General features: G+C 44.7%; 1 protein-coding gene across 1 annotated transcript in view; it reads right to left on the bottom strand.

The window, feature by feature from the left end:
- Window positions 1–23760, bottom strand: part of LOC122789775 (probable global transcription activator SNF2L1) — a 2109210-nt gene that overhangs the window by 117638 nt on the left and 1967812 nt on the right. The window lies entirely within an intron of this gene.

Consider the following 23760-nt stretch of genomic DNA (forward strand, 5'->3'; position numbering starts at 1 on the left):
CTAACCGGGAAAAGCCGAAAGATACAACAACAACAACTAAGTATCTCCAGTTTTTGGGGTCAAAACCCTGGAACTGAACTACAGTATTACGTACCTGACAGAAATTACATCCTTGGTTAGTCAAGTAACAGAATATTTGTCAGCAATTAATCTCTGCTACTCATGCTACATGAAGTGCCATAAAAAGAAGCTTGTCACTCAGGAACTGTCAATTATACTACAATGGTGACCATACCATGCAACAGTAACATATCTTATTTGTAGAGGTAGCAAAAATGACGATGAGTTAAGTTCACAGCCATCATGTTATCAACATTCTAAATTTATAACAAATTAGTAGATTTAACAATGCAGTAATCATCTTGCCAAGAATTCAAAGTAAACACCACACATGCATATCTCACCTTACTAGACACCTACAACAACAGGAAAGGCCCCCAAAAAATATCTCATTAAGAGGATCTTAGGCCTTAGATACATGCCCTATATTGACAGACTCAAAAAACTCCAGCTATACTCTGTCTCTTATCATCTACTCAGGGGCAATCTCTGCTTGATCTACAAAGTCATGTCTGACCCAGAGCTGCTAGATATGCTGCACCTAAAGAAATCCAAATCCCTCCATGCTACACGCTCCAGGGACCTAAACCTTATTACCACAATAAACAGAACATGCTGGAGGGACGGGTTCCTAACCCAGAGACTTCCCATACACTAGAACAAACTTCCCATTCATGTCAAGCAGAGCACTTCACTGGCCCTCTTTAAGAGAAATCTTGACGACTGGATGGGCAATAGGAAGTTCACCCCGGGGATCACTTCAGTGGCCTTGCTTGACAGGGGCACTGGGAACTAACTTTGGGCAGTGTGATGCCAGGGAATCTTCTTGGGCTAGGCTTATATAGGCTCCAGGGCCGTTAGCCTAGTACACACCTATGAACAAGGCCTGAATTTCAGAAACTCTTTCTACAGAAGTTATAGCCACTAAGAACAAAGTTTTCCAAGTCAGAAACTTTAAGTCATATGTAGCTGATGGTTCAAAAGAAGAGCGAGTAAGGGACTGCAGAACCAGTGTTAGATCCCATGGAGCAATGGACTCTTTAAAGGGAGGTCTTAACATCAGGACTCCCTTCAAAAACAGTATGGAAATTAGATACTGCAGCTAGATGGACTTTAAATTTTCGAGGCTGATGAATCAGTTTGATAGAGGTCAGCTAAAAAACCCAAAACTTTACGTAGAGGGATTGTATAAGGGTTAAGCTCACTACTGAGAGCCCATCTAGCAAATTTTTCCCATTTACACTGGTACAGTTTCCGAGTAGGTTTATGATGGACCACAATGATTTGACAGACAGGAGAGGAAAAGTAAGAATGCCTGGCAATCATGGGAATTGTAGAAGCCATGCAGTGAGCTTGAGATGTTGGAGATTCGGACGAACCATTCCCTCTGGATGAGATAACAGATCCGGAGCTGGGTCCAGAATCCATGGTTTCCAAAGTAGATGAGGCCAAAGGAAAGGAAACCATACTTGTCGACGCCAGAACGGGGCAATGAGGATTATTGTGTTCTTCAACTTCTTGGCTTTCTTTAAAAATTGAGATATCAAGGGAGTTGATGGAAAAGTGTAGAGGAGACCAGGGGGCCGATCGCAGAGAAAAACGTCCCTCTGTGACTCCCCCCTGACGGGGGATCAGGGCAAAGTAACTTCTGCACTTGTTCAGAGAGGACGCAAACAGATTACAGCAAGGTTGGCTCCAGAGATGGAAGATCTTTTCTGTAACCACAGGACTGAGAGACCAGTCGTGAGATATCAAAATAATTCTGCTCAGCTTGTCAGCTATCACGTTGGAGCTCCCTGTGATATGTGTTGCCGTGGGAAAGCGGCTGGAAGAAATCGCCCACTGCCAAACTCTGAGGGCTTCTCGACAAAGTGGGTAAGATTTGGTTCCTCCTTTTCTGTTGATCTACTAGACAACTGACATGTTGTCCATCTGAATCGCTACTGTTCCTAGGGGAAGGGCAACTTGAAATGCTTGCAACGCTAAGAGCACAGCCCTCATCTTTAGAACACTGATGTGCAAATTAGCGTCCAGTAGGGACCAAGTGCCTTGGACTGTCCTTCCCAGATAAAGCCCCCCCACTCCCACCTGGGAAGTGTCCATGGTCACTATGGCTTGAGGCTGTGGAAGAATGAATGGAGTGGAGCCACCATAATAGTTTCTGTTTGCAGCGATTAGTAATTAAGATGTGGTGCGACACAGCCTGATCTATCAGAGACCACTGGGAGGCTAACAGCCATTGAAGGATTTGCATGTGATATCTGGCTAAGGGAACTAGAGTGACTGAGGCTGCCATCAAACCTAATGTTTGTAGGACTAATCTGGCTGGAACACTTTTGTTCTGGATAATCTTGGTGACTTGTGACCTGATTCTTCGCAGTCTTTCCGATGGGAGTGAAGCAAGACCTGCAACTGTATCTAACAAAGCACCAATGAATTATAGTTGTTGTGATGGTCGTAGATTTGACTTTTTGTAATTTATTGCAATGCCTACAGAAGTACCAAGACTATCCATAATTTGGTTTGCTGAACTGCCTTGCTGAACTGTCTGAGATCCAAAATGGGTCTCCAGTCCCCTGTTTTTTTGGGCAATAAAAAGAATCTTAAGTAAAACCCGGATCCTATTTGGTGTGGTGGGACTTCTTGGACGACTCTTTTTTTGAGCAGTTTTTGAATTTCTACTACTGCTGCCTCTCAGTGACTGGGTGGAACATCTGGGAAACTTTTTGGGGTTTTTGGACTTGTAGAATGTGGAATATTGTAACCTCTGGAAATGACTCCCTGCACCCACTTGTCCAATGTTATTTGTTGCCAGGCAGATTGGTGCCATGATAATTGTCCACTGACTGCCTCCACAGGAAGGCAATCGGGCCTCTGTTCAGGAGTGCTGGTAGGAGTTCCCAGAGAAAGAATGTCTGGACCCCTGGTTCTGCGGGCCACCTCTGCCTCTAGGATGGTGTCTTCCAATTTTCTACTTCCCCTCTGCCCCTGGGGAAGTCTTTGTCACATGAGTCTTGAAAAGGCCCTTGAGATTTTTTGAACGATAGTCTCCCACTTCTTTGATTCCTGGAATAGGACCGTTGAGGAGTGGAGAAACGTACACCTGTTTTAGAAAGGGTCTTCCCATCTTTCTGACATCTGGCAAGTGTGTCTTTCACTTGTGATCCAAATAGAAATAATCCGTCAAATGCAGCATTGATGAATGAAGATTTGAATCGCTCCACAAAGTCACACAAGCGCATCAAGGCACGTTTCCTAAGGGCTATGCCTGAACCCGCTGCTCTAGTTGTCCCTTCGGCTGTGTGGGCAATCAGTCTTATGGACGAATTTGAAACTGCTTCAAGGGTATCAAGCTGAGAAGTAACTTTGTCTCATACTCCTTTAGCTACTGCTCCTGAGAGAGTATCTGACAGCTCTTTAATTAGATCTCTCTGCAATCTGGTAAAGTGTGCCATGTAGTTCAAAGACCTGAGAGCGAAGGTTGATGAAGCATAGACATGCTTTCCAAATCTATCCATAGTCCTAGACTACTTGTTAGGAGGATGGACAGTAGGACTCTCCTCAGCAAGTGCTTTCTTTGTGACTGCCGCTCTCACCATGGCATCTACAGGAATACCTTTAGCCCAATGCTGTTTTTCTTTGGGAGTGGAAAGTATCTGGACAGGCCTCTTGGGGATCAGTTCAATGGAGTCTGTAATTTTCCACACCCACTGGGCAATCAACTTAATGAGGCCATCAGTGGGTGGTGAGATCCAAGAGGTAGAGGGTTGGGCACGAAAAGCCTCCGGGTATACTGACTTTTCTAAGGAAGTCCAGCCACCCCACTCCTTAAGGATTTCCAGGATGTCCCTGAAAGAAACATCATCAGGGGGTGACCGGTGGGGGGGGGGATCCTTCCCCCTCATCAAAATCGGTATCCTCAGTGAGGGACTCCTCTGGGGAGTCTAAGTGCTTCCTCTTGCAATTTTTCTTTGCAGGCACTTCCTCCGGGGGAAGTTCCATGGAAGTATCCGAAGAGGGAACCACCAATGTGAGTCTTTCCTAAGGCTTCTGTGCCCTCTGTCCTAGTGATGAGACTGATGGAAGCTCTGGTTGAGGGGAAGTAGAAGTCTGGACCGACAGGGATGGCAAAGACTGAAAGTCCACAATAGACAAGGCCTTCTCCATTATTCGGAAGGCCGCCAACCCCGTAGAGGGATGGGAGCTCGGAACTGAAACAGACTCCTTCAGAACCGTGGTCCCACCCCACACCGAGAAGGCGACCTCTGAAACTGAAGCCGGAGTCAATCCAATGAAAGCCGAAACACCAAGGGGCATGGAAGGTTCTGAAATTAAAGAAGTCGATCCCTGCTCCTTGGAACAGGCCACGAAGCCCTGACCCCAAGAGACCTCCGATTCCGAAAACCTGGAGGAACTCAAGACAATTCTCAGTTTCGGAGAAGATGTTCTTACCAGAACCAATACAGTCAGAGCTGGACAGGTCGGTGCCAGGTGCTCCAATGACTTGGTTGGAGTGGGACGAGGAATCAAAGACGGTGTCAAATCAGGACCAGTCCTCGTACCGACCTGGCTAGGAACCAAAGAGAAAGGTAATCCCCTCGCTATCAGGAGCTGATCCACCAGCCTCATGATGTCCAATTCAGAGAGGATCTTAGTGGAGCAAACCGACAAAGTTGAAGGAGACCTAAGGGGTCTTGGTTCGACAAAGGGGCTCGGTGGTCGATCATTGAATGGATTGACTGAGGGAGAATATCTAGAACTTAGTATAGAAATTACATCTGTCTGCTCCGGTACCTATGACTCTCTTGGTGCTGAGGCAGTGGAAGTCGAATCTAAAGGTTTGGCAGGTGCCAAATCTTTTTTGCCATTCAGTGCCGAGGGAGCTGTTGAAACCGAAGGCTGTTTTGAAATCTTTTAGGTGGTTCCAAAGAAGTGTTTGGAACGGAGGAAGTTCACTTTCTGGAAGAAGAGGAGGAAGAGGAAGATGAATTGGCTTTAGTCCTGGACACAGAAATGGCCTCTTCAAAGTCCCATTTCAGTAATCTTTTTAGAATAAGTTTATTTCTCCATTCAGTGAGTAATCTGATGGAGAAACCATGACATATTGAGCGATTTTCCTGTAGGTGAACTTTACCCAGACATTAAACACATCAAAACAGGCCCATCTGAGTTAGGTATTTTCCATCACATTTTTGGCACCTCTTGAAACCCGAGGTGCCCTTAGATGATGTAGCTGAAGAGTCAGATTTTTTAGCCATATCCAAGAGATAACACACACTCACCAACAAAAAGAGGAAGGAAGAGATACCAACAATGATATTCAAGAAATACCTAGATAAGTATAAGGGAGTACCAACAATGTTATGTAGAAAAATACCAACAGTAGAAAAAGGGAAGCAAGGGAGACACACACACACACACACACACACACACACACACACACACACACACACACACACACACACACACACACACACACACAAACACACTGAAAAGATACAGCGATTTTTAAGGAAAAGAAAACTTATTTTAATCAGAAGCCAAAGCTGGAGAGCTGTCGTACGCATCTGGCACATGAAGTGTCAAATGAGATCTGAGGTAATTTAGAGAGGAGCATTATGGGTACAGCCTAGCTCGAGAGTTTGGAAGGCGTCAGCTGAAGTAAACGGCCGAGTCGGTTCCGAGGCTCAGAACTGAGCCCACAGTCAAGGACTGAGTGAATATTGACAACATCAGATCTTACTTTAGTCAGAAACCAAAGCTTGAGAGCGGTCATACACGTCTGATACATGAAGTGGTAAATGAGATCTAAGGTACTTTAAAGAGGAGCATTATGGGTAGGGCTAGTTCGAGAGTTTGGGAGGAGCGAGCTGAAGTAAACAGCTGAGTTGGTTCAGAGGCTCGGAACCGAGTCTAGAGTCAAGGACTGAGTGAAGACTGACATCAGATCAAATGTTATGCACTTACCAAACCACTAGATCTGTGCTGTCTTCTGTCCATCCAAAATTGTAGGTTAGTGGATCTGAGGCTGGCACTTGAAAATCCTGGCTCCGAAGCTCCAACTCTCCTCCCATTATGCTCTGCTTTCCTAAGTCTATCAGGATTACAGTTGCCTTGCAACAAGCTGCTTTCTTTAAGAACTTTATTATCAAGAATGCCACAGGGGAAGTATACAGGAGACCTAGAAAGGACTAGAGTGTCACTCAGTTACTCCCTTTGAGGGGATCTGTGCAAACAAGCTGTTGCATGTTGTGTTGTAATGGGTCAGGATGTTCATGACATTAAAAAAAGTTGTGGATGGCAGAAATGTATGGCCTGGGTGTGTGTGAATTTTTTGTAACTTTAAAAAAAGTTATATACTCACTATAACGTTCCATATGAGTTGTTCATCTTGCCTTCATTCTTACTGATGGGTTCGGAACTGATCCTCAGCTCTGACTCGGCCAAATACAAAGTTCAAGGTCTCCAACCAGCTCGAGGCCAACTCCCTATCCCATGATGCACTCTGTGTTACCTCAGATCTTATTTGCTGCCCCAATATACTGTATACCACATACCATTATTCATTTCTTAAGATAAGGGGAAAAAATGGAAAAAAGACAATCAGACCATGACAAATCATAATTCTCGGTCCTTGACAAAACTTGGAGGGGGTAGGTGGAATGGAATGAAGTATGAAGGCAAGATGAACAACTCACATGGAATGTTATGGTGAGTACATAACTTCCTTTTGTGAAGTTATTTTATCTTGCCGGTCTTTCTTACTGATGGGTAGTATCCCAAGCATCATCTTTCTTGGGTGGCTCAAGGGAGTATATTCTTCAGGACAGTGGAACCAAAAGAAGCCCTGTCCCTGGAAACCCTATCTACTTTATAATGAGTGATAAAGGTATGAGGCCTTGACCAAGTGGCTGCTGCACAAATTGTATCGATTGGTAACCTGGCAGTAAAGGGTGAAGAAGTGGAAACAACTCTAGTTGAATGGGCTTTTATTTTGTGTTGTAGTGGAGCATTCACTGATGAATAAGTAAAGGAGATGCAATCTGATAGCCATTTCGACAGAGTGTTTTTTGCCACAGGTCCACCTTTTTTTGGACTCTGAAAAGGAAACAGAGCTGTTCATATTTTCTAAATTCTTTGGTTCTATCCAGGTAGAATTGAAGTTGCCTGTGAACATCAAATTTGTGCAGCATATACTCCAACTTATTGCTATGATTGGGGGGAAAAAACAGTAATTCTATCGTTTGGTTAAGATTAGCTTCAGAACAAACTTTAGGCAAGAATGAGGGATTTGTTCGTAGGGAAACTCTATCAGAATGAAAAATCAAATAAGGGGATTTAACAGACAAGGCCTGCAATTTTGAAACTCTCTGAGCAGATGTGATAGCTACTAAGAAAATGGTTTTCCAAGATAAATACTTCAATTCACATGAAGAAGCTGGCTCAAATGGTGGAAGAATGATGCGTGAAAGCATAAAATTCAAATTCCAAGGTGTATAAGGTGGTCTCAGGTGCATGGTCCCCTTAAGAAAGGCTTTGGATAGTTTATGTGACATTACATTAGATCCCTCACTGCCAAGGTGAAAATTAGAGATTGCCACAAGCTGAACATGAATGGTGGCTGCAGCAGCTCCTTTGTTGAAAAGCACAGTCAAAAATTCCAAGATAGAGGAGACTGGGGCTAGGTAAGGGTTGATATTATTCTGAGAAGCCCATATAGAAAATCTCTTCCATTTGCTGAGGTACAATTCTCCAGTAAATATTATGATATGTTGTGTTTCAGTTGAGAGGTTATGGAACCTGGCTATATTGGGAATTCAAGCAGCCAAGCCGTCAATTTGAGGGACTGAAGAGAGGGATGAAGAGCCCCCGATGAGTGAATCAGGAGGTCTCGAACTGGGTCCAGAATCCAAGTTTCTTCCAATAGATGAGGTCGAAGGAAGGGGAACCAAATCTGACGAGGCCATTAAGGGGCTATTAGAATGATGGTCCTTCCCAAGGCTTTGGCTTTCTGTAATACTTTGTGTATTAGAGGAATTAGTGGGAAGGCATAAAGAAGATCCGGGGGCCAATCGTGTACGAGGGAGTCCATTGGGGCATCTCCTGGAGGGGGGATTAGGGCAAAGTAGCTGCTGCATTTTGTATTCATGGGGGATGCAAAGAGATCGCAGCAAGGCTGGCCCCATCTGCGGAACATCCTTACCTCTATCTCTTCCTTGAGGGACCACTCATGACGCAACAAAATTGCCCTGCTCAGTTTGTCTGCTATCACAATGGATTTCCCTGGGATGTGCATTGCTATTAGAAAGCACTGGGTGAAGGTAGCCTACTGCCATACTCTCAGGGCCTCTCGACATAGAGGGTAAGACCTGGTCTCTCCTTGTTTGTTTATGTACCAGACTACAGACATGTTGTCTGTCTGAATCGCAATTGTTCCCATAGGAAGAGAGTCATGAAAGTACTGCAACACCAAAAGTACTGCTCTCATCTCCAGGACACTGAGGTACAGATGAGTCTCTAGTTTGTTCCATGTGCCTTGGGCTGTTTTCCGCTGATAATGCCCCCCCACCCGATCAGGGAAGCGTCCGTGGTCACAGTGGCCGTTGGAGTGGGTAGGACAAAGGGACAACCTATCGTTACTTGATAAGATGTCAACCACCACCGAAGATCCTTTTTGCAGGAGTTTTTTAGAGCAATCAGATGTGACACTGGAAGTTCTTGATAGGACCACTGCATGAACAGGAGCCACTGAAGAATCCGCATGTGCATACGCCCCAAGGGAATTGCTATGATTGCAGCAGCTGGTACCTTGTTCCAAGATAGCATTCTTCTGAGTTTATGGTAATCCCCAATTGGCTGCAAAGTCTCAAAGTTCTGGCAAAGGCTCAGAGTTGCTGTATCCAGGACTGATGGTAAGCTTCTGAGCCCCGCAAGCCTTTCTGTGCTGGAGTGAAGCCTTCTAGCTTATCAGTGGGAGTGGTAAGCACTAGGTAGCCTATCTACCACAAGAGGAGTGGCTCTGGCCCAGAAATTGTAATTTATTGGCCGTTTGGGCAGTTTTTTCCCATCTCTCCCAACTTTCTGATTTTAAAGCCCGTGTTTGCACTTGATCCCCACATTTCTCTTAACTAGTCTAGTCTAGGTACAGCTTTGCTGTATCCAGGACTGTTTGTAAGCTTCTGAGCCCCCCCAAGCCTTTGCGTTGGACTGCAGCCGTCTAGCTTATCAGTGGGAGTGGTAAGTACTAGGTAGCCTGTCTACCACAAGAGGAGTGGTTCTTGGCCCAGGAATTGTAGTTTACTGATCATTCGGAAAGTTGTCCATCTCTTTCAACTTTCCGGTTTAAAAGATGACATCTGCGCTTGTTTCCCAACTTTCCAGTAACTAACCTATGGAAAGCACTAGAAAGCCTTAAACTGATACAAGCGTTATAGCTTAAAAGAGAGACTTTGGAGTGATTGAGTATCAGCTTTCTGTATTTTCTTGCTGTACTTAACTGTTTTCCACCTAAACACTGATTTTCTAGCACTTATTGTGATTTAAAAGCTTGTTTTTTTCACATATTGTACTTATTTGACTGCCTGCACTTTTAAAAAGTTTTTTGTTTAAATAAATTGTTTAACTGTTGTAGGCTACACACTAAAGTGCGATAGCCTTTTCTGATTGCTTGTAGTCATTTAAAGCTGTTTTAAGTGTACGTTTTACTGTTTTTGCCTTATCTTTTCAAAAAAAATTTTTCCCGCCTTTCTAAGCTAGTATAGTCCAGTTTTCAGGCTAGTGCTGAATTCAGGGCTGTGTTACAAGTTTCTGAGTTGCCCATACCTTACTTGGATAGACAGAAGTTTCTCTGTTGACCTGTGACAGAGGGGAACTTTGAGCAGCCATCTGTCCCTGGAGAAGTGGTTCCAGCCCAGAAGTTAGTAGCTTAAAAACCGTGTTTGCACGGTTTTGTGCACCGGGCAGCACCGGCTAGCTAGGGTTAAATTATTCCCGGCTCCACTAAGTCTCCTCTTCAGTTTTTCACTTGAAACTAGTCTAACTCTCAACCTAAGCACTCAAAAAGCATCCTACAGTCCAGCACTTGCTCAGAACCTAATAGCAAGCACTAATATACCCTGACACTTGACTGCCCAGCAGGGCAAGGCTCTTTATCCACCCCTCACCAACCAAGCGACTAAGCAGCTCACCCAGGCATGAGCAAAGGGCAACTTCAGGTGTACTCTCAAGTCCAGCTGGTGAATCTGGGTATCCTGAGGCAATGTTACAACTGCCTCATGTACACAGACAGCCCTCTCCTCCTACCACAAAATACTAACATATGTGAGAGATCCAATTATACATCCACACTGGAGGCTAAGGTCTCTCCATCCAAGACTGGAACAGACAGTCATGAGGAGAAGCTTAACACTTGCACCACACCTCCAGCCTCACATAGACCTACTAAACCAGCACTGGCAAAAAATACACATAAATACACAAAAATCATACTCGTAGGCTCTAAATAAAACCCTGCAAAAGCATCAGAGAGCTCCAAAGCAGACATCCACAAAACCTGTACCATCTGTCACAAACCAGACAACACATAAAACACAAAATCAATGAACCGCACAATCACAGCCCTTTAGGCGAAATAACATACCTAACACACTAGTAATAGGTGACTCAATAGTCAGGCACACTGATGCCCCACTCACTAGGCTGGAAAAGGAGAAGGTTACTGTTAGCTGCCTGTCGGGAGCCAGAATCTGCCACATAACACAAGCACTCAGGTCACTCCAGAACAAGTACAAATATGACTCTGTCATTGTTCATGTTGGTGTGAATGACCTGAGACGTACCTCTCTGGACTACACGAAAAGAGACATGGAAGAGCTCTCTGATCATGTAGCCCAGGCGGGTATGACCCTGACTAGCATCCTGCCCTCACCAAGAATGATAACTCAGTATAAAGAAAAAATGATCAATTTCAATAATTGGCTAAGCTTCTGGTGTCATTCAAAGGGGATCCAGTGTCTGTCAGCCTGGGATGACATGCTCGACAAGCCACGTTGGTTCGCAAGAGACGGCTTGCACCTGTCACCCCTTGGCTTTCGAATACTGGCCAGGGCTCTTGCTGCTCCCATAGTGCCTTTTTTTAGGCAAGGCTCAAAATTCAAACCCTCCTCCATAAACAGCAGAAGTAAAAAAATGAGGGTTATGCTACTCAACGCCAGGAGTTTAAATCTCAAAATGCATGTGCTCGAAGCACTCCTAAGTATGGAGAACGTGGACATCTGTGCAGTAACTGAAACCTGGTTCAAGGCTACAGATAGCACTCCAGCACTACTGGGCTACAACTCATACCACACATTTCGGCCACAGAACATGGACCGAAACACAAAAGGAGGGGGTGTATCCATATTCATCAAGGATACCCACACCTCCAGGTTAGTGGCACAGCATGATACCTCTGAGATCATCCATGTGCAACAAACATCGGGCAAATCTGCAATGCAAATTATGGCCTGCTACAGATCACCCTCCATGACCCAGGACCACCACTCCGCCTTTCTGGAGACACTGGAAAACATGAAGGTCCTACTGAACACCCTGATATTGGGCAATTTCAATTACCCTACCATTAACTGGGAAAACTACCTGAGTACAAACTCCCAGGCTCAGCGCTTCCTGGAATTTATCAACTCAAATGCCCTGGATCGGCTGGTAAACTCCCCTACCAGGGGCCACAACATATTGGACCTGGTCATCACCAACATGGGCGACAGGTGTTCCGTACCGGAGGCCAACCCGTCACTGGTTAGATCAGACCATAAACAAATCACCTTGGATGTCCACACCCCACCACCACCCCCAACCAAGGAAACCACAGTGAAAAACTTTTCTAAAGCAAACTTCACCTTACTTAAGGCAGAGGTGGTAAGTTTCACAGCCCCCACGCTAAAGGATAACACTGCCAAAGATGCAGAATCCTTTACAAATGCACTCTATGAGCACCTACAAGGATGCATGGATCATACCATCCCTAGCAAAACCAAGACTCACTCCCCTAAGAGAAGGAAACCAGTCTGGTGGACCCCTGCCATAAACAGGTTATACAACAAAAGGAGGAAACTAGTTCAGAAAAAAAGCAAATCCCAAGAAGGAAATACATCACTGATCAGTATCAGTAAGAAACTAAGGTCCCTCATAAAATCATCCAAGGCTAACTTCGAAAGAAAAATAGCCAAGGGTTCGAAAGATAACCACAAAGCCTTCTTTAGCGATGTCAAGAAACTAAGTGGTAACTCGCAGATATGTTCTGAGCTAGTGGAAAATAGCGCAAAATATACTGAACCTACTGATATTGCCAACATCCTGGCAGATAGAGTCAGTGCAAACTTCACCTCCCTCTCACCTTCAAAAGGGCCCACAACAATACTGGAAAAGTGTAGTGACCTGGAAATCACAGAAGCACAGGTGAAAACAGCCCTTTCAAAAGCCAAAAACACAGCATCAATGGGGCCAGATGGTGTCCCAGGCTGCATTTTGCACGAACTACAGAACGAACTAACGCCCCACCAAAACACGCTGTTCAACCTCAGCCTCTCCACAGGCTACGTGCCCATAGAATGGTGCACAGCAACAGTTATTCCACTCCACAAAGGAGGGGCCACAACTGACCCTGGAAACTATCGCCCCATAAGCCTGACTAGCCTGGTTTGCAAGGCTATGGAGCACATCATCATGGAACTCATTAACAAAGACATTGGGAACCTCCAAACACTTGACCCGACACAGTTCGGCTTTGTTAAGGGAAGATCATGCCTACTAAACCTGGTTGACTTCTTCGAGACAGTCATCAAAGCCATAGACGAGGGAAAGGTGGTTCACACAGCCTACCTTGATCTCGCCAAGGCGTTTGACACCATTCCTCACTAGGGTATTATAGAAAAACGATATACATATATATTTTATGGTCCTTTGTAACTTGCTGTTCGTTTTTCAAGTGTATTTATCAAATTATTTAATTATTAAATAGTCACATCGTCTACACAGTATTGCCTTGGATATTTATTTCCTAGTTCATTATAGAAAAACTCACCAGCCTGAACATAAACCCCTACGTCACAAGATGGGTTGCCAACTGGCTTACAGACAGAACTTACACGGTAAGACTAGTGGGCTCCAGGTCCGACTCTAAACCAGTCACAAGTGGTGTCCCGCAAGGCTCGGTTCTGGGAACCCTACTGTTCGGCATATATTTCTCAGAAGTACAGACAAACACAGGAGGACTATGGCTAACCAAGTTTGCAGATGACTGCAAATTGGGAGCCATAACTGACTCTCCGGCTGACACGGACATCCCTCAAAAAGGCCTTACTGAGACAGAACCTGGTGTCAAAGTCATGGCCTCAAGCTAAATGCCAAAAAAGCATAGTCATCCCGTTTGGGAAAAACAAAACCCCCACAAATTACCACACAGGTGGCAGCCCCCTTAATACAGAAGAGGTAATAAGAGATCTGGGGACCCAGGTAGATAGTAATCTCTCCTTTGACAATCATATTGCCAAAGTAGTTAGGAAATCCTTCTATGTGGCCCACCTAATTACTAAGGGGTTCACACCTAGAAATAAAGAGGTTACAGTGCCCCTCTACTCATCACTCATCAGACCCATCATAGAGTACAATGCCCTATTTGGGATGTACCTCACAAGACACTTCCAACAGCTGGAAAGACCACAAAAGCACCTCACCAAGAGGATTACTGGCCTTAAACATATGTCCTATGCAGCCCAACTGAAAAAACTCTGGCTGTACTCAGTGGCATATCGCTTACTCAGAGGTTATCTCTGCCTGACTTACAAAGCCATGTCCAACTCATAATTGATGGACATGCTCCACCTAAAGAAATCCAAGTCACTGCGAGCCATGCGCTCTAGTGAGCTAAACCTCACCACAACAATAAATAGAACATGCTGGAGGGATAGACTCCTGTCACAGACATTCCCCATGCTTCGGAACAAAATTCCTAACTACATTAGGCAGAGACACTCACTAACACTCTTCAAGAGAAGCCTTGACGAGTGGATGGGTAACAGAAAATATACCCCTGGGATCACTTCATTGGCTTTGCTTGACAGAGGTTCAGTTAATTAATCAATGGGGCGGCAAATGCCGACACACTCTGGCTAGGCTTATAAATGCCCTCGGGCAGATAGCCTAGTACCTACCTATGAACCTATAAGTGGTGCCCCTGGCTTGGATGAGCTGATGCCTGGTGGTAGTGTTGAGGAGCCAGTCATCTAAGTACGGAAACACCTTGAATCCCAAATGCCTCAGGTGAGCCGTGACCACTGCCATGCACTTGGTGAACACTATGGGGGCTGCAGTGAGACCAAAGGGCAGGGCTTGAAACTGGTAGCGCCTGTCTCCCAGCCAAAAGCTCAGATGATCTCTGGACGGTCTGGCCATTTTTATATGGTAGTATGCAGCCTGGAGATCTATAGAGCAAATCTAAATGTCTTTTATTAGGAATGGAACTATCGACTGAAACATGACCATCCAGAACTTCTCTTTTTTGACAGATCTGCTTAGTCTGCTGAGATCCAATAAAGCTCTCCAGTCCCATGTTTTCTTTGGAACTAAAAAGAACCTTGAGTAAGTTCTGGATCCTGTCTGGTCTGCGAGGACCAGTTAGATGACTGTTTTTTCTAACAACCTTTGAATCTCTATGGTTGCTTATTCCCTGTAACTGGGTGGAACATCCGGGATTTTTGTTATTACGGAAGATGGGGTGAAGAACGGAATAAAGTATCCTCTGGATATGATGCTTTGTACCCAGCTGTCTTTTGTGACTTTTAGCCAGGCGCCTGGGTACAAAGATAAGCATCCCCCAACTGCCTCCACAGTAGGACAGGCGGGCCTCCTTTCAGGAGCGCTGGTAGGGCTTTCCAAAGAACTGATCTCTGTCGCCCTGATTCTGCAGACCCCCACTGCCACGTGGAAGGCATCTTCCATTATTGCCCTCTCCTCTCCCCCTGGGAGGGGTGTTCTCCATGTGTGTCCTAAAAGGCTCCTTGGGCTTTATGGAACCACATCTTTCCCCCTCTCTGAGCTTTGGGATAGGGTCTAGTTGGGGTGAAAAAATGGACTCCGACGGCAGACAGAGTCTTTCCTTCTTGCTCACACCTGGTAAGAGTTTTCTTCACTTTGGGCCCAAAAAGAGACGAGCCATCAAAAGGGGTGTTAACAAAGGATGACTTAAAGGGCTCCACAAAGGAACATAAGCACATCCAGGAATGTCTCCTAAGAGCAATTTATGTGCCCGCTGCCCTACTTGTTCCATCAGCTGCATACGAGATGCATGGAAGAGTTTATCACAGAATTAAGAGTAGCAAGCTGGGAAGCAACCTTCGCTGACACTCCCTCAGCTATTGAACACTGTAGAGTATCTTCCAAGCTTTTATAGGAGATCCCTTTGCAATCTCATAAAATGTGTAAGGTAGTTCAGTGATCACATGGCAAAAGTCACTGAACTAAACATGTGCTTTCCGTATCTATCCATGATCCCAGAATCCCTATTAGGAGGATGGACAGATGAAGAGGTTTCCGACATCTCTTTCTTGGTGGCTGCCACCACCACCATGGCATCAACAGGCACTCCCTTAGTGAGAAAAGCCTTGTCTTGGGGAGAAGTTATAAATTTATTAGGCCTCCTAGGGACAGGCTCCATGGAGTCCGGAGACTCCCACTCCCTTTGTGAGATCAGCTCCATAAGCTCATCGAACGTCACCCAAGAGGTGGAGGGCTGAGACCCAAAAGTCTTCAGGAGAACCGACTCATCAGTAGGGTTGATGGGCTGCCAGCCACCCTTCTGTTTAAGGATTTCCAAGATATCTGCAAAGGAGACAGCCACTGTGGGGGACCATGGGGACACTTCTGATTCATGTAAGTCGGTGTTTGACGTGATGGATTCCTGTGGGGAGTCCAGATGCTTCCTCTTGCATAATCTCTTCCTGGGAACCTTATCAGTGGGAGCTTCTGGTGAGGTCTCGGAAGAGCAGGGTCCACCCAATGGGGCTTCATTAGGCTCCGGGTGTCTACACTTTAATGGGATCTGTGAAGCAGAAGAAGACAAAGGCACTTTAGGGGAGGAAGTCACTGGTCCTGAAGTTGCGGATGTCCTAGGGGACATTACTCTCCTCACAGCATCGAAGGCACCTCTGCTCCGGTGCGAAGAAACCCCCGGATCCAAAGAAACAGAGGATTATCTTGGCACCGGAACAGTGGGCTCTGATCCTGAGGTAGACGACGAACTGATCCACGCCGAAGCCCCGAGAGGCAGATTCAGAGCAGAAAGATCAGTTTGACTATCCTCTCTACACCTGACCGGCGAGTGTAAGCTCCTAGACTCCTCAACAGGCACTGAGGAAGTCCGAGTAGTTGGCAATGATGGCATTGGAATAGGTGTCAGCTCCGAAGGCTCCACAATCATCAGTTCCAATTTCTCTGGCTCCGAAGACCTGGGTTGGCTCGGAGGAGGAACAGAAGTAGAAGGAAGTACTCTTGTCGGTTCCAAAGCCCCTTGGGTTAGACCTAATAACAATTTGCCAAGTGCCACTGTCTGCAACAACTTCTGCACCACTCGATCCACATCCAAATCTGAAAGGGTTCTTGAGGACCGAGAAGACAGTATAGATGAAGCCACTGATTGAAGTATCAGTGATTTTAACACTGCAGAGACTGGTTCCAAGGCTGGGGAACGTCTCAGAAAGGTAACGACACCCAGCTCCAAGGTCTGTGGAGCCAACGTCAAAGATTTTTCAAATGGCTTGGATGCAGATTGTCTCGGCTCCGAGGATGCAGATTTTGAAGACTTAGAAGATTTTGAAGATTTGTCATATCCATCTTTGTCCAAGGTTTCCAGAAAGGAGGATTTCAGCAATCCTCTGTCAATTAACTTCCTCTTCCTCTTGTGCAAAACACAGGTACTGAAGGAATGGCAAATGGAGCAGTTTTCCTGCAAATGCACCTCGCCTAAACAATAAACACAATTTACATGACCATCGGTCAAAGACATTTTTTGCCCACATTTAGGGCATTTCTCAAACCCTGATTTGGGATGTTTCTCCTTATTCTGATCAGCCATGGTAAATCAAAAAGGCAACAAAAAAGGAAAGGCCTCAAGAACACAGTTTATACACAAACACCAAAAGAGTTAAATGGCCCAGAAAGGCAAAAATAAAGGGCTAAGCAACACCCTAACAGTTCTTAACAATCGACTGTTTAACAAATCTAAAGAATAACCAACAAGGTTCTAAAAGGGAAACCTAGCCCTCTAATTTAAATGGGCTCTATGAATTAAATAAGCACACACACACACGAAGACTAACTAATTTAGTCTACTATCTAAATGTTCACAGAAAGCACTAAACTACTAAATTAAATTTTTAAAGGGAAAGGGAGATAACAAAGGCCTAAATATAAATGGCCATGAGAGCTAGACAAATAACCTACTACTAAGATATAATAACAAGAGTTCTAAAAATACCTAAAGTATCTTACAAAGAGAAGAAACAAAAGGGATAGTAATCCCCACTCTAAGACGTATACAATATTCTAGAAAAATATAAAAAAGAACTTTCACTGGCCGGAGCTGTGAAGGATCCTCCGCTGTTGCAGCGGCAAACTAGATCTGAGGTAACGCAGGGTACATCATGGGATAGGGAGTTGGCCTCAAGCTGGTTGGAGACCTCGAGCTTTGTAGTTGGCCGAGTCAGAGCCGATGATCGGCTCCGAACCCATCAGTAAGAATGAACAGCAAGATAGAACAATTTCACATCAGAAATATAAGAAGTTGCAGCATGTGCCTAATGTGATGATAATAAATGTGGAAAAAGGGAGTGTTTAGTACTGGGGTAGATGAAATCATGTTTCTTTTCCCTGTGGTGACGAATCACATGTAATACACAACTGCACAAAAAGAATGTGTGGACAATTTGGGCATTCCTGGAGAAAAATATAAACCATGTTATAGGAAGTGAGACACATTTTTAGGTTTGATTGTTTACTAATTAATGAAGAAAAAGAACTGATGTAATGAGGGGAAGAACAAGTTCTTCCTCAGGACAGGGTTGAAGAAAATGACAAAAGGACGGGGTATTGAACTATAAGCTGACAGAAAAAGATGCACTGTATGAAGTCCAGAGGCTAATTAATGAAATGGAAGCACATATAGAAATGAAAAAAAAAGTTGGGGCATTAGAAACAGAGAAAGAAATGGAGATAGATGCAAGTTCTGATTCAGAAAAAAAAGATGGAAGGTTGAAGAGGAGAAAAGGGAAGCCAAAAGATAAAATGGAAAAAAAAAAAACATAAAAAGGGAAAAGGTTAATACAAATACAGCACCGCTGAATGTGAATAACATGAAGAGTAATGTTAAAAGAATGTTGGGGGTTGAATGGTGTGAAAAGACAGATGCAGAGGAAATGTGTTTGTTTGATATCCAATGTACAAATAAGAGAAAAAAAAACAAACACATTTTGAGATAATGTATTTTAAGAAAGAAGAAAGGTAAAATAGCACAAGATATAAGATGACAAGAGAGTTAGTAAATAATGATGGTTAGAAATATGTAAAAGGAGTGAATATAATTATGAGGGGGGTTACTTAAAACAAAGATTGACTGTATCATGTTTTCATGTTCAACCTGTGAGACTTTGACTGAAACACCAGCCAACTGTAAAGTCTTTAACCCATTTGGCTCCACCTCCTTTACTTATAATTGCCCATTCCTGCATTAACTCCCTAGATCAAGTTTGCCCATGAGAGAAATCATAATGAGAAAACATAATTCTAGAAATGAATTTTCCATAAATTGGAATATGACAAGCATAGTTATCTCAGGAGGAAAGGCTCACCAAGTCAACAAGAAGATGGGGGCATGAAGGTGGGAAAGTTGAACCAGTCAGAGACAGACAACAGGGATCTATCACTATGGTGAGTAAAAAACTTTCATATCTGATGTTGTCTGCTCTGACTGGCTTCAAACTGTAGGACAGAGTCTCCAGCCATGAACATCTGTCAGGAAAAACTAAGGAAGGACATTCTGCAACACAGTGGAGCCAAAGGAAGCCCTGGATCTAAACTGAATATCTAGCTTATATTGTGATACAAAGGTGTGGTGACTCAGGCAGGTAGCAGCCACACAATTATCACCCATTGGTACTCTAGAAAGGAAAGCTATAGAAGTGGCCAAAACCCTTGTTGAATGAACTTTAGGCTTGCCTTTCAAAGAATATGCAAACATAAAACAGTCTGACTGACACTTGGATAAAGTTACTTTAGACACTGGAGATCCCAGCCTGGATTTTGAAAAGGAGAGACACAACAGACTGGTCTAAATATAATCTCAATTGCCTATGTACATCCAAACAATGCAAAAGGTATTCAACTTTGCTGGAGAAATTGGGAAAAAACACAGAAGGTTAATTGTTCTGTTAAGGTTATTCTCAGAAGCTACCTGAGGCAGAAAGGAAGGGTTTGTATGAAGAGAAACACTGTCTTTATGAAAAACCAAATAAGGGGGCGAAGAATCATTTGCAACTCTGAAACCCATCTTGCGGAGGTAACTCCCACCAAAAATAAAGTTTTCAAAGACAAAAGCTTCAGGTCTGAAGTAGCTGAAGGTTCAAATGGGGGGTTGGCAGAGACCTGTAAGGGCAGATCTCAAGGAGGAACTGGATCCCATACTGGGGATAGAGTAGAAAAGTACCTTTAAGGAATGCCTTGGAGATCTTGAGAGAAGCCAAAGGCACACTATCTCTGCCAACAAGAAAGTTAGAAATGGCTGCTAACTGCACTTTAACAGTAGAAAAACTACAGCCTGAACTAAACAACTCAGCTAGAAAATCCAAAACAAATTTCAATGAGGCGTAGAGTTGAGTCTTCAAGCCTCCGGCCACAGGACAAATGTTTTCCACTTACTGGAATACACTTTTCTAGTGGATTCCTTCTGAGAAGAGGACAGTATAAGGACAACTGCCTGCAAAAGCCTGGAATTCCTGGCTATCACGGGAGCTGGAGGAACCATGCAGTCAATTTGAGGGATTGAATATATGGGGGACTCACACCTGCTAGATAAGAAATATGATTCTGAATTGCATCTAGTACCCAGGGGTGCATTTCAGAAGATGCCAAAGGAAGGGAAACCACACACCTGACAAGGCCAAAAGGAAGCAATGAGGATAAATGTAGCTCTGCAGTGGGCTGCTTTCTGTAAAAACTTTACCATCAAAGGTACTGGGGGATAAGTGTAAAGTAGTCCTGGGAACCAAGCAAGCACCAAAACATCCTTGGGTGACTGTCGCAAAGTGGGAATAATCCCGTAATAGCTGCTGCACTTGGTGTTGGATGGGGAGGCACGCAAATTGCCCCAACACCAAAAAAATCCAAGCTGTACCTGTGATCACTCATGAGGCAACAGAATACTACTGCTGAGGCTGTTGGCCAGACTGTTGGACTTCCCCAGGATGTGCATTGCCACTAGAAACTGCTGAAGAGATATCACCCACTGCCAAACTCTCATGGCCTCCCGACAAAGGGATAAGAACTTGTTCCGCCCTGTTTGTTGTGATACCAGATGAAATGCATATTGTCTCTCTGCATCACAATCGCACTGGAGGGAAGGGCTTCTTGAAAAGCTTGCAATGCAAGGAGGACTGCCCTCATCTCCACTGATGTGAATATGGGTCTCTGCAGAAGACCAGGACCCTTGAACCATCCTCCCTTCGAAATGCCCCCCTACTGCCAAGAAGGGAAGCATCTATGGTGACTGGCCAAAGGAGAAGGAATTACAAATGGTCTTCCTTCGGTGACCAAGGGAGAGTGCACCCACCAGTGAACCTCCTCATGACACATTTTTGTTAACTATATAGGGAAATCCAAGGGATGAGTAAGGAGGACTGCTGAACAGTCAGAGTCTATTGTAGGGTCCTCATGTGTCTACAGGAACTAACCCTATCAGCACTAGTTTCAGACTTGCAAGTACAGACAGGGCCTGAGCCTGAAAGTTGAAAATTCTGGAGTTTAGAAGCATGGCGATTGGGTGGATCATGTCTAAATGACATCCTATGAACACCAGAACTTGTACAGGCTGAAGGCTTGATTTTGGATAACTGAATATGATGCCTAAGCTGCTGTACAGTTGGAATAAGTAGTCTCTGGCTGAGATTAATGATGCCCTTGTGGGGGCAGTGAGAAGCCAATCATCCAGGTACAGAAAGACCTGAAATCCCTGCAGCCAGAGCCAGGCTGCAACCACTGCCACGGATGTAGTAAACACCCAAGGGGCTTAGGTGAGACCAAATGGCAGAGCCTTGTAATGGTAATGATTGGCACCCAGTGGAAATGAAGGAACCTTCTGGAAAGTTTGTCTATCTAGATGTGATGGTAAGCATCCTTGAGGTCTATCGAGCACAATCAGTTGTCCTTCTTCAGGAGAGGTACGATGGACTGCACCATGACCATCCGAAACTTGGTCTTTTTGATGAACTGGTTTAGCCTGCTTAAATCCAAAATTGGTCTGAGGTCCTTTGTTCTCTTTGGAGCTAAAAAGAACCTGGAATGGACCCCGGATCCTATCTTGTCTGGTGGGACATGCTGAAGGACTTGATTTATAAACAACTTTTAAATCTCTGACATTGTATAAGGTCTCTGATGGAGTAGAACATCTGCGGGACATTTTGGGTGATAATTTTGAACTTCTAAAAAGGAATGAAATAACCTCTGAATGTACATCTCAGCACCCAGGAGTCTGAGGTGATGGCCTCCCAAGCTTTTTGATGGAGAGCAAGATGACCCCCGACTACCTCCAGAGAAGAACAGCCAGCAACCCTTCAGAACTGTTGAAAAGGTCTACCAGAAAAATCTCTGTAAAATCTCTGATTCTGCGGAACACCCCCACCCCACAGGCAGTGTCTGTTACGAGCCCTCCTCTCTCAGGAGGAACCCTGTGTAAAAGCATCCTGGGAAGAGTACTGTGATTATTTGTAAAACAGGTGGTTACATACCTGTTGATTCCTTGAAAAGGTCCACTGGGGGTAGAAAATCATACTCCAGTGGGGGACAGAGTCTTCCCATCTTGTTTGCTCCTCTTCAGAGTTTTTGACCTTGGGCCCAAACAAAGAGGACCCATCAACAGGGGCATTGAAGAAAGATGCCTTGAAACAGTCCGAGAAGTCACACAAATGCATCCAAGCATAGCACCACATGGTAATTCTGAAGACTGACGCCTGAGATGCCCATTCGTCTGGAATGGAGTTATCATTGACTTGCTGGTGATGGAAACAAAGATAGGCAACTGAGTCTCCAGTTTCTTCTGAGTATCCAGAGACTGCTGTGCCTTAAGGGTACTTAACACTTCAGACACTAGGTTTTGTTGAAGCACTGTCAAGTGAGATAAGTAATTAAGTGCTCTCAGTGTAAAAGTGGCTGAGCCACAGGAACTCTTCCCTAATCGACCTAGCACCAAAGACTCACTGGTTGGGGGGGGTGAATTGAGGAGCCCTCCTCAGAAATCTCCATCTTGGTGGCTGCCACCACCACAATGGCATTGATGGCCGAACCTTTACTCCAGTGAGACCTGTCTTTGGGATGCGGAGTGAGAACTTTATCCAGCTTTCTAGGGATGGGCTCTACTTTGTAAGGTTCCTTCCACACCCTCAAGTATACCAAGTCTATAAGAGCATCCAGAGGGGGAGCCACTCAAGGTGTAGATGGGCCAATGCCAAGGATCTCCAGAAATACTGAATCCTCTGCAGATGGGCTTTGTGACCCAGTCTCTGCGATGGCAAAGTAGCTCCAATGGATCGTCAAAAGAGGCATCATCGAGTGAAGAATTAGAGGAGCCCTCTCCTTCCACAAGGTCAGTAGCCTCAGTGAGAGATTCTGCCACAGAATCCAAGTGTTTCCTGTTACAATTTCTCTTCCTGGAAACCTCACATTCTGACAAAGTCGGGGATGAAAGGGAAGAGTCGGGGAAACCTCACCATGGGGCAGACTGGAGGCTGGCTGATGTTGGTTGTCCTGGAGAAGACTGATTGCGCTAGTAAGGGGATTGGGGTTGGGAGAAACACAAGCCACGAGGTAGTACTCTTAACCCTTGTGCCTTAATTGCACTTCAACTACTACAGGGATTGGGGAGGTGGGGGAAAAACTAGACAGGGGAAGGGCAGACAAGTCAGGGACTAGCACAGAGACTCTACAGAGAGTGTGTGTGTGTGTGTGTGTGTGTGTGTGTGTGTGTGTGTGTGTGTGTGTGTGTGTGTGTGTGTGTGTGTGTGTGTACTTGCATGTATGGGACAGTGAAAGAGGTGGGATGTCAATGCCAACATGAGCAGCAGTTAACTACCACAATGTGCAGATCAGCAAAAATGGGCACATAGCACTAGTAACTGAGATTCAGACACATAAAAATTATCTAAAACTGATCTCTTTACTCATCACAGCTAACATGTCTCTGAACTGCAAAATACCGTGCTTTGGTAACAGTGCCTTTTTAGCACAAGCCATATAGCATACATGAGTTCCATTCTTGAAATCTCTGGGTTGTTTTTAAGAAAATGTAGGGTTTTGGAAATTATTCAAAGATATTAATGACTGGAAAGTATTTTAAAACAATAATATGGAAGTGATGCTCTATGGGAAATATAAAGCTGAAAG

The sequence above is a fragment of the Protopterus annectens genome, chromosome 15.part0 (genome assembly GCF_019279795.1).
Source record: "Protopterus annectens isolate FY-2018-M chromosome 15.part0, PAN1.0, whole genome shotgun sequence".
Lineage (NCBI taxonomy): Eukaryota > Metazoa > Chordata > Ceratodontiformes > Protopteridae > Protopterus > Protopterus annectens.